Source organism: Uranotaenia lowii, chromosome 3, assembly GCF_029784155.1.
Source record: "Uranotaenia lowii strain MFRU-FL chromosome 3, ASM2978415v1, whole genome shotgun sequence".
Lineage (NCBI taxonomy): Eukaryota > Metazoa > Arthropoda > Insecta > Diptera > Culicidae > Uranotaenia > Uranotaenia lowii.
Genome location: NC_073693.1, coordinates 355,120,484 through 355,132,312, shown reverse-complemented (window position 1 = coordinate 355,132,312; position 11,829 = coordinate 355,120,484). Strand labels below are relative to the sequence as shown.

General features: G+C 39.7%; 1 protein-coding gene across 7 annotated transcripts in view; it reads left to right on the top strand.

The window, feature by feature from the left end:
* Positions 1-3,433: 3,433 nt before the first annotated feature.
* LOC129758333 (G protein-activated inward rectifier potassium channel 3-like) overlaps positions 3,434-11,829 on the top strand; it is a 425,862-nt gene continuing 417,466 nt past the window's right edge. The window contains exons 1-2 of one of the 7 annotated variants that reach the window (XM_055755822.1): positions 3,440-3,708; positions 3,877-4,809. The gene's annotated coding sequence lies outside the window, so the exon portion shown is untranslated. Of the gene's footprint in view, positions 4,810-11,829 lie in introns of all 7 variants that reach the window. The other 6 variants (XM_055755825.1, XM_055755824.1, XM_055755823.1 and 3 more) reach the window with 6 other exon arrangements.

Sequence of the window (11,829 nt, the reverse complement as noted above, 5' to 3'; positions counted from 1 at the left end):
CGTCAAGCTCGCCCTCTGCCGGCAGCGCTGCTTCGACCGATTGCGCGCACCCCAGCTAGCACCACGGGGAGGTAGAGAATCGGAGTTGCAGACAAGAGGTGATATGACCACTACCCGAAGGTTGGGTGTATGGGGTCTCAAGTTGCACATTGTCTACCGTTCGCTAGCCGCATGGACAGATTATGTTGCGTGATCCAATAATGTCAGATTATGGAGCACGGTAAGATTTTGTTTCATAGTCGGATTGTGTTGCATGGTCCTATTAAGTCGCATAATCAGATTATGTCGCATGGTCGGATTATGGTGCATGCCAAGATTATGTTGCATGGTTGAATTATGTCATATGGTAAAACAATGTAACATGTTTGGATTATGTCCCATGGACAGATTTTGTCATTTTTGGACACTTAGTGTCACAGTGATTGATTTGATAATTTCATGTTTTATCTTCTTTAAACACGTTGTATGTTAAGTTTCTTGTTTTGTCTTGTGTTATATTAATTTAACTTATTTAATCTTGTTTAACCTTTAATCATTTTTTGTTGTGATTGTCATAATTCATCTTGTTATGTATTGTGTTATCTTGTTTTACCTTGCTTTATCATGTCTCATCTTTTATTACTTTAATTTACCTTGTTTTACACATTTAGATTCTACAGTGGTATTTTTTTAGCTAGTTTCGTCTTGTTGTGACACGAATTATTTGTTTAAAGTGATGTTTCTTATTTTACTTAGTTGTTCCTAGTATTATTTAGTTTTTTTCCTTTTAGTTTTGTCGTGTACTTTGAATGCGTTGCAGATACAACTACGGCCAGGCCAACCATGTGATGAAAAACGCGAAAAATTCAGCATCAAAGGGAGGAATGAAGCGCTGAGTTTACTGCCAAACGATTCATAGGATTTTTTTCAATCTATTTGTGATGATATAGAATAAAAGCCTTCTAAATAACTTAAAAATTTATGAAAGTACAAAAATAATGGATGGATCTCACCAAAAACTTCTTTATCCACAATAAATCAAATAAATGGGTGGCAGTGGATTTGCTCATACAGAAAAAAAACAACTGAATCTTGACGCAGAAACAAATATGATGTTTAATTGATGCTTTTTGCCCTTTTCTAGCTACGATGACATTTCCTTACGATGACTTCAGCAAACTTCAGAATTTGGTTCTCCGTGGTGATATTAATTTAATTTGGGGGCCGGACATTCGGCCGAAGGCCGATAGGCCGAAACATGTTAGGCCGAAGGTCGCTAGGCCGAATGGGTTAAAAGGCCGACGGATGTTCGGCCGAATAGGACAATATTCCGAATGGGACATTAGGCCAAAGGTTATTCGGCCGAATATTATTTGGCCGAATGGTCATCAGGCCGAATGGTCATCAGGCCGAATGGACGATAGGCCGAATGGTCATTTGGCCGAATGGCCATCAGGCCGAATGGTCATTAGGCCGAATGGTCATTAGGCCGAACGGTCATTAGGTCGAATGGTCGTTAGGTCGAATGGTCACTAGGCCGAATGGTCATTAGGTCGAATGGTCATTAGGCCGAATGGTCATCTGGCCGAATGGTCATTAGGCCGAATGGTCATTAGACTGAAAGGTTGTAAGGCCGAATGTTCGTCGGGTCAAATGGTGGTAAGGGCGAATGGATGCTTGGCCGAATCGTCGTTAGGCCGAATGGTCATAATGCTGAATGGATACTAGAAGGTCGTTAGGCCGAATGGCCACTAGGCCGAATGGTTGTTTGGCTGAATAGTCGTTGGGCCGGATTTATGCTAGGCCTATAAGATATTTTATCGCTTTTTTGCATGTTAGGCCGAATGATCCTTAGGCCGAAAAGTCATCAGGCCGAATGGATGCGCGGCAGGATTCGACCATTCGGATTTGCTACCATTCGGCATAGTGGCCATTCGGCCAAACAGCCATTCGGCCTAACAGCCATTCGGCCTAACAGCCATTCGGCCTAACGACCATTCGGCCTCATGACCATTCGGCCTAGCATGCAGACAAGTGTAAAAGGTTTCTTCTCTAGCAACCATTCATGAAGATTATTCAGCCTTATGATCATTCGGCCTAACGACCATTTGGCCTAACGACCTTTCGGCCTAGCATCCATTTACCCTTACGACCATTCGGCCTAATAATCTTTCGGCCTAACATTCATTGGGCCTTACGGATATTCGGCCTTCCGACCATTTGGCCTAACGACCTTCTAGCATCCATTCGGCCTTACGACCATTCAGCATTATGACCATTCGGCCTAATTACCATTCGGCCTAATGACCATTCGGCCAAATGACCATTCGGCCTAATAAACATTCGGCCTTATGACCATTCGACCTAGTGACCATTCGGCTTAGTGACCATTCGGCTTAGTGACCATTCGGCCGAACATCCTTTCGGCCTTGCGTCCTTTCGGCCTAAAAGCCTTCGGCTGGATAACCGTCGGCCGAATAAATCATTCGGCCTAGTGGCCTATTCGGCCGGATTCGGCCTAACGTCCATCGGTCAAATGGCCTTTGGCCGAGTGACCCAGCCTCATTTAATTTAACCACCGATTCCAATTCACAATTGCCTTCACAAAACTCCTTTTCCAGTTTTTTCCAATTCAGTGGCTATTAAAAAATAGTTATTTTCATGAAAAAGGTATATAATTTGAAAAGCCGAAAATATCGCTTGATGAAATCGCATACACCTACTTCATTTTCGTCTGTTGTTTCAATTCTGCATGTTGTTATAAATTTTGTCTCCTTTTTGGAAAAAAAAAATTGAAAAAACTATTTCAGTTTAAACCTCTGTAACATAAATTTGATCCCACTGTGCAAACGTGGTTGAAAACTCGTGAAAGCAGACACTCTCGCGGATGCCGGCAAAGGGGAACTCACTCTCGTAAAAGCCAATCAACAATCAAAGCAAACAAGCAAGCAACTGAAGCAACCATGTGGCCGATGTGGCCGGTTCGAGTTTTCCTTGCCCGCCAACGGGCCCTTGCATGGTAAGATGATTATAGAACTATTGGCGCCGTTTTGTTCGATTTCGCTTACTAAGATCCCTTGTGTTTCTCAGGAGTTGGACGTTTGTAGTAGCCCTAGTAGTGCTACTGAGTTCTAACTTTGAGTTACTCCACTCGAACTCCAGTAGAAACCGATGAATAGAAAATAATTAAAACCGCCGCCATCGAGCCTCTGGGAGCAGAGGTGTGCGTCATCGTAATTTTCGATGATCAGCCGGTATGCCCCCGGTCTGCTTGGCTGGCTGGCTGGCTGGTACTTGTACTTTGCACATGCACGAAAATCAAGTGTGCAATAATCATCGTCATTAGCGGGCAAATTTAGTCGGGGTGGTGAAGTGGAGACGTCGTTGTTAGGGTAATAATATTGAAACTGGACTGCACAGAACAGAACCCATTCTGAGGGATCTCTGACAGAAGCGTTTGAAGTTTGCTCGGTTGATATCCGCGTATCGGTGTGATCCGTGTTTGTCATCGGCGGCGTGCCTTCGTTTCAGTTATTTTCGCGTAGCTAACAGCAGGTTCAGCAGCCAGTTGTCAGTAGTCGGTCTAGTTCAACGTCGGAATCAAATGGACGGACGAAAGCCAACAACAACTGCTGCTCCTGCCTAAAGCCAACTGCCACCGGGTTCTTAGTCGATAAAACGTCGCGATCGTAGACAGGTCGTTTTGCTTGATTGCTCTTATTAGGTGTTGTGTTGCGTTGAGTTATTCGGTGTGAAGATTCTGTGGGTTAGAACGTAGCGAATTGTGTTCAGAGAGATCTGTCGTCAAGTGTTTTGTTGGGGCATTCGAAGGATTCGCAGCGAGGATTTGTTGTTGTTATACCTGGTGAAGGGCTTTTGCACTGAGAAGATCTCAAGGCATCGCCTGCTTTGTTTTGAAGTCCGTGCTATTGAGGTAGGGTCGTTTCTGTTTGGTGTTAATCAGTGGCGTCGCGAGTGTCTGTTTCCACCGGAAGTTAACCTACATATTGTGCAGTTAGATTCCCGTTAGATCTACACGATCGCTAATTTTAGGTTATTTTGCGGCCAAACCCTTAATTAAGTTCGACCGGTGTTGTAGCCTGTCAAAAAAGGTACCGGGAAAACCGGAAGTGCTGTCCAGACCAGGTAAAGGTCAGTGTTACTTCACTCGAGAAGGGGAAGCGATTGGCAGTGAGCAACTCGCTGCTCTGTTTGGCTAGCTAGTTAATTAAAATATTTTCTATCCTGCCCCAGCGATCGAGAAGAGATCATCACGTGTGATCTCAAGGTCGATGGTGGTGTGTATTTGAAAGTGAAAATAGCGTCGTGTAACCACCAAGCGTAAGTGCTGTGTGTTTCCTTTTATTTTTTTAAAACTAAGTGTAAAGAGCAGTGAGCTGCGATATCAAACCGCGAGGAAAGCCAAGCCCAAGGCCCAAGCGATTAGAGCAAAGAAATGTGTTCGGTCTAACGCGTTCGGAGAAAGAGCATGTATAACAGTGTGTAAAGTCGTGTAAAAATAGTGTAAACCACAACACCCTCCACATTTCATACTCCCTTCATCGGGGTTCAATCGACGTTAACATCGATATTACGGACAACGAAACAAATTGAGCCGGGTAGTGGTGATTGTCGTATTTGTCGTCGGCTAATAGAAAGAATATAAAAGTTAACAATTATTGGTGAACGTGCTTGGACGGGTTTTCGCAAAAAGAATTGCAAGCCGCAACAAAGAAAATAACAAATTGCCGGCAAACTATCAGGCGTCTCCATCGACCGACCGACGTCGCTCATTCAGACAGAAACAACAAAGCAGTCCATTTTGTGCAGGTAAGTTTCCTCTTCTACTAGAAACAGGTGCAGAAACGAAAAGAAAAAAAGCGCCATCATGTACTAGGCCAGGTAGGAACCCGGACCGGAAGTGCGCCAATCAGCTGATTCGGGAATGTGTCCGTGTGAACCGCTTTTGTTGTTTAGGTTGTATATGCGAAATGTTAACGTAAGAATCGAATTTAGTCATGCTTACGATCGATCGACGATCGACCGACGACAGCCAGTCATTGGTACTTTTTGCTGATGTGTCGGGTTTTGAACTGGTCAATAACGTAGTTGGAGTTGCTTTTCCTCAAAAAGAAAATTATGGCTGACATTAATGGGATGGTGTTTAAAAAATATAAATAAGTATAATCGTAGTTTTGTAATAAGTATCATATTTGGCAAGAATCTGCTTCTATGGTGAGAAAACCAGAGTCTTCGTGACAAAAACTCATGTTTGGCTGACTTCGATAGTCTAAAAAGAATATTCTCGTTTGTTTACTTCGCTTTCTACGGTCCCAACTAACCGATTTAACGTTCATTTGATTTTTATGATGATCCTGTAATGTTTTGGTCAGATTTGTGGCACTAAAATAACCAAATCCAGTTAATTTCGAACAATCTAAATCCACCAACCAAATTGCCATCTGCTATTCTCAAAGGGTAAATATTGGGAAGCTCGAGTTTTATGTGTATCTCGCATTATCTTCCGTAGGAAATGACACGAGTCCTTCGAATTTCCTGGAAGTTTTCTATCGGATCTCTCAGCTCGGGATCTCCTTTTATCCATCGCAATTTTTCGATCATTACGATGATCGCTTCCTTAGAAATCCGAAGGCTTCCTAGAAGGACCTTCTATGTCTCAGTGTTATCACTGTATTTGCTGCTAAACTTTGACCTGCGGGCCACTCATTCCCAAAACTTCATCATCTACAACAATGGCATTGAACTTTTCTGTAATGATAAATCTGTTAATCATAGACGATACTAGCGATCTGGGAACATTTTTTTCAATAGAACCCATCCATCAGCAAAATTTTGCTAGCGTGCATCGCACTATCAGTGAAAATCAGTAAAACATTAACCCATCTTCGAAAAGAATCCCGACTGGGCATTGTTTTGATATTTTGGTCCGGAAAAGTTGGAGACAGCGTGGAGGAGAAAAATGACAGGACGTTATTACTAGTTCCGGTGGGAAAAGGTGATGGACGTTGCGTGCTGTAGAGAATATTGGTATAATGAAATGAAATAATTTAATTTGTAAATTTATACATACACAATCGATAATAGGAAATCGGTTTTTATCTCGGTGTATATTGTGAAAGCATCCCTTGCGGGAAAACGTAAGAGAATAGAAGAGAAAATGAAAATATTCTCCCTTTCTGAGTGATTTTGCAGTAAGAAAAAGAGAGAGAATGATTTGAATTTCTGTTCGGTGTCGTATAAGAAAAAGATATTTGAAAGCAGTCTATTGACAAAAAAATAGTGCGAACGGTCGGCATTAGTCGTGCATGTATAAAATAATGTAATAAAGTGAAACTTAAATTAAATGTAGCTAAGGTTACACAGAAAACTTTTTTTGACTATTACGTGTCACTGAAAACTGCGGGGAGTAGGCCTTGGCTTGATCGCAATACACGCGTTTTTTATCTCGTCCGTCGAATTTTTATGAAAATATAGTGTTTTTTGTGAAATTGTGTTGAGAAATCACAATATAATGCTTTGGGAGTGCTAATAGAAGATGCCTTTAAGTGCACAAATCGAATTTTGAGGGGATACGCTGGATGAAAATGGAAAAACCAACGGTGATCGAAAAATGAAGGGTTATTTTTTGTGTCGTCGTCTTTGCCCTTCGATTTGGTTTTCCGCGTGGTTTGATAATGGGTGTCGCTGGAGAAAATGCCGAAGAAAATTTTCCAGTGTTGAATGTGTGAATCATTGCAATATTGTGAATATTATTTGTAAATATTCTCAACGGTAACAAATGAGAATTGAAAATTAATGATAACGGTGACTAAATCAGTGACTTGGCCACGATGCATTTGTTCAGCTTGCTGCGACCAATTATTTTTTCTTTTGGCCGTTCATTCTTGTGTGTGCAGTTTTTGTAGAAGGTCAGCGGGCGCGTTTTTTTCTCTCCTTCGATAAATGCACTTTAATCAATCATTTAATATCCAAGTGCTGAAAATGGTATAAAACTGTAACATGTTTTGAACTTTAAGGATGAATCATCAATAGTTGAGTGTGATTGTCAAGGGTGGTCAAAGGTGGAAACTGGACTAGAAATCATGGAGAGCAGACTGGAAAGAAAAATTCACCAATCAACCCAGGCCAGATGTTTTACTTTTATTTGGTGAGTTCGTTCCATGATGATTATTTTACTTACATGAATTTAGAATAAGGGTTAAATAGATTCTGGGTGTTTCCACCCTTTATTTTTCGGATTGAGGCTTAATTTAAGGGTAATCAACTGCAGGGAATTGATTTCTGAAATTTCTGGATTAGCAATTTCAAGAATTTTGTTCATTCATGGTTGAAGTTGAGAGTGTTATATTATTACGTTTCATTTTTACCGATTCTTTTAAGTAGTTCAACTTTTAGTTTTGGTGACCAGGACAAAACTGAACCATTTGAAAGTTTTGAATTTGGAGATTATTATTATTTATTTAATTCTATTATAAGGGTTCATTTCAAAAACCTTTCGAGTTATTAACAGACCTCGAAGGGTTTTATGTTTTACTAATATTTTCTTATTCTCTTTTTTATTTTCAAGAGCGAGTAAAGGCGCTTTATCCTTGGTCGATGACCAGAAATGATTGTACATCGAAATCCAAAACAATTGAATAAAAAGAGGTCTTAGAATTTTAAAATCATTATGTTTACTACATACCATTCTGCAAAATGCATTTATTCTTAGGTTTTGTGAATTCTGTGTACAAAATAAATCATTTCCAACCACTGAAGAATAGTCCTAGTGAATTGTGGAGTTACTTCAAATAACGCATAGTTTTCCATCAAGGAGCATTTTTCTTAGCATGCTTCCAACGATACTGCCCCTTTGAAACGTATGGTACTGGTGGTCCACGTTTCTTCTGTTCCAGTGTTCCAGATGTCTCTGCGTTCTCTGCTCCATGGTAGGCCCAACCATTTTATGTTTTATATCATTTTAATGTTTTTATGTTAAAATGATAAAAAGCATGAACAAAGACAAGAAGAATAATAATTCACTTTTATTGTTCTTTGGGACTCAGACATAAGTTCTGGCTGTGGAAGTACGATTAGTAATTAGTAGTAATTACGTGTCACTGAAAACTGCAACCTTTAAAATAAATGACCTGTAATTAAAAAAACCTGTAGTTTTAGATTGTTTTCCTTGAAAGTTATCGAAGATTCATTTATTTTTACAGCAAATGTCCTGTAAAAGTTTTGTACACTAAAAATTAAATGTCACGTAATCATGTTTTGGACCTGTAAAATTACGGCAAATGTCCTGCTCCTTTTTGTTACAGGACATTTACCCGCCATAATGGGAGCAACGACCTGTACTCACGGTTCAAGGCCGGTCAAATGCGGCTTCCTGGTACTGCCTCACTTCCAATAATACCACGACACTGTGGAGTATGAAGTGCACGACACCCAGCTCAGCACACAAAATCCATCTAAGTGATAAAAGCCAGACACCAGGACTCCTTAGTCTTTGGCCAAAAGCAATCATTTGGCGGGACAGAATTCAACCTGTTCCCTGAACCCTGGTCCTGAATCGATCTTGGTTTGTCCCCAATCGCCACGGATAGCCATTACCATCCGGGTGATTATTAATTGAAGATTGTGATCGATTCTAAACTACGAACCTTCGGATCGACCAATCAAGCTCTCCAACCAGTTCCTCCGTCCTTGTAGCCGATTTCCAGAAAGAACATCCCGGTTTCCGGTTGTGATTGACCGACAGAACAGTTGGTCAGCAGCAGCAGCGTCGCCCTCGTCGAAGCTCCGCCATCCTTAAACCCGACAACCAAGGTGTGCCTATCCCACCAGGTGCCGGTAATTGATCGAAGAAAATTTATCCTTTTCTGACATTTTCCTTTCAGATACTCAATATGGGCCCTCCAGGTACACTTGGAATCAAACCAAACCTCAAGATACTTAAAACGCCTCGATTGAGTGATCGCTTTGCTTAGGAATTGAAGCTTAGGTTGAGCAGGTCTATGTTTTTTAGAGAAAACAACTTTCTCTTTTTTCTGTGGAGAGAGCTCAATCCCAAGCCCCAAAGCCCAGGAAGACAATCTGTCTAAAGCATCTTGTAAAGGCCTGTACAGATGTGACTAAGTATCACCTGTTACAGATACTACGTCGTCATCTGCAAGCTGTCTAAAAGTGCAGCCTTCAGAGCAGAGATGTTAAAATCGCGAGTCTACATACTCGCACTTTGCCCTTCTTTGCAGAACGATTTTATTTCGTTAAACTCAAACTGCAATGATGCTATCTACAGTTCAACTCGGAAAGCATCAGGAAGTAAGCTTGGGGTAAACTCGGCAGGAGTAAACAGCAATCGGGGGAAACATCAGCGAAGCGAACGTACAGTTCTGCGAATTCAAAATTCAAATCGTTTTCGTTCGGCAGCCGAACACATCAATCCATGGTTGCCACATGTACAGATTTATCTAGACAGGTACAGATTTTTGAGCTCATTTTTGGTACAGAATCTGTACGTATAGATGACAGATTTTCAAAATTTGGTACAGATTTGTACAGATTTTTGACTTTTAAAAATTGAAAAAAGTGTCTACACTTTGCATTCATCCAGTTTATTGAAAACTTTATAGAAAATATGTCAAAAGTTAGCTTTTATTATTCTGACGATAGGAGATCCATACTGGAAAGTAAACGCTCTTATAAAGGATGTTCAAAATCAAACTGTAACGCTGACACTCTACGAAAACAGTACGGAAATGTGCATCAACTCAATTATTCTTCAAGATAGAATTAAATATCTGATTACAATCCCCCACTCGTCAGCCGTGGTTGAGCGCATTTTCTCATAAGTAAATGACAATAAAACCAAAATTCGTAATCGTCTGAGTGTTGACACGCTATCCTTTGAACGAAAACTTAATATTGAAGATTAAACGGCGGCTCGAAAAATGTCGTATTAAATATGACGCTCAAAAATCGTTTTAATAAAACTAGGTATAAAAATCAAGAACATTAGGAACAAAAAAACTGTACTATGTGCAATAAAGTATCTGTTTTTTTTTAAGATTAAAAAAAGGGAAAAAAATCTTCACATATCAATACATTGAATGCAGAACTTTGTTTTCTTCTGTAAAGATTTTGGTACAGATTTTTGAGTTTTCGGTACAGATGAAAAAGATTTTTTCGATGAGCAGCAAAACAACTAAGTAAACTAAGATCAAACTGTTGATTTATGTATTTTAATATGGATTTTGATAATAATAATTTCTACAATAGTGTTGAAGAATTTAATAAAAGTATAAAACAAACAAAAGAAAACTGTTTTAATCTCAAAATGTTGCAGTTAAATGCAAGAGGAATAAATAACGCAGATAAGATGGATGATATCAAACTTGCCATTGAACGTATTTCTATGGATCTAGATGTTATAGTTTTGGGAGAAACGTGGGTGAAAGCAGCACAAACCGATTTGATACTGTGCAATGTCTATTTCGCTACCAGGAAATCACCCTTGGCATGAGGAGCGCACACCACCAGTTCGCACGACTTTGTCAGTCGAATGCCGACGCACGAATGACAGGAACGATGCTCGCATATGTGAAGGATAGCACCTAGTCCAGTTAGTGTGCGTGGCGCTTTACATAAGGGAGCATCCATACAGTACGCATCTGACAGCATACTTGTGTACCACACATCTTCCTTCTTCTCTAAAGAAAACGAAGAAAAAAAAAAAAAATTCCTCCGCTATCATAATTCATGTTGGGTTCGAGGCGGTTCAATTACTTATAACCTCTAAGTTGACCACACAATACGACCACTTTTTAATCCAAAATAAAACCAACCGTCAATGGGGCAAATTACTATTTATTTCAGATCTATCGCGATAACAAGCATTTCCATAGTTCCGCTCATTTCCCTTCATTCTTAAATATTCAATAGTTACAAGAAAGAATGCTTACGTACTTTCCTTGGAACAACTCACCAATTTATGGTGGGGATGAACAATCCTGCATTCATATTCCATATAACTTATTCAATAGACTATCTTGTATGTTGTGCTAAATTCTTCTTATCTGTCGCTCGTACAATTATTACCAGATCTGAATGATATGTATATTCTGCATGAGATATTTGGCTGCTTTAAACATTTATCATCAGTCAATGTATTCGTAATGTTCCATCTTCTTGTAAAATCGTAAACCTGTAAAATCGGAGGCGAATTTAGTTGTGGTGACTTTCTTTTGAACTTTTCCATGGCTCTAACACGACTAAGGTTGATGACATGATTCTGCTTCATAATTTAACTTTTCTAACATGCTATTGCTTGTGATTTTCCCTTTCATTCGGGAGCCTTTTTCTCAAAAGGTTAATACAACCAACAAAGTTATTCGCTTTGCTTCGCAGCCTATGTCATGTCTGCAAGTTTTCAATGGAAAGTAAATAAGATCAGTTATTCAGGATGAAGCACACGTCTAGTGTGACTTACATCGCCATAAATGAGACTCAACTCAGTCAGTTACTCATTGATACTGAAACTTTACTAAAACATGCCAATCACGCAACCACGTTTTGATAAGTCCTTAGTACAGTAAATATGTGTATTTATTCGATAACAGATTTCATTTTATGTGTTCATCGAACATTTGCACAATCACAGTGTAATCAGATTTCAACTGCATTGATAATATAATACTTATGGTCATAGATATTTTCTTTTTTGGTACTTTTTTTACAATCCATAGCTCAAATCATAACTCCTGAAACATTTTATTTGAATACTCATGTGCTAATTTAATGGCTTTCAGAGTAATCTATCACAAAGCTGTCGGCTTCTATTTCCTA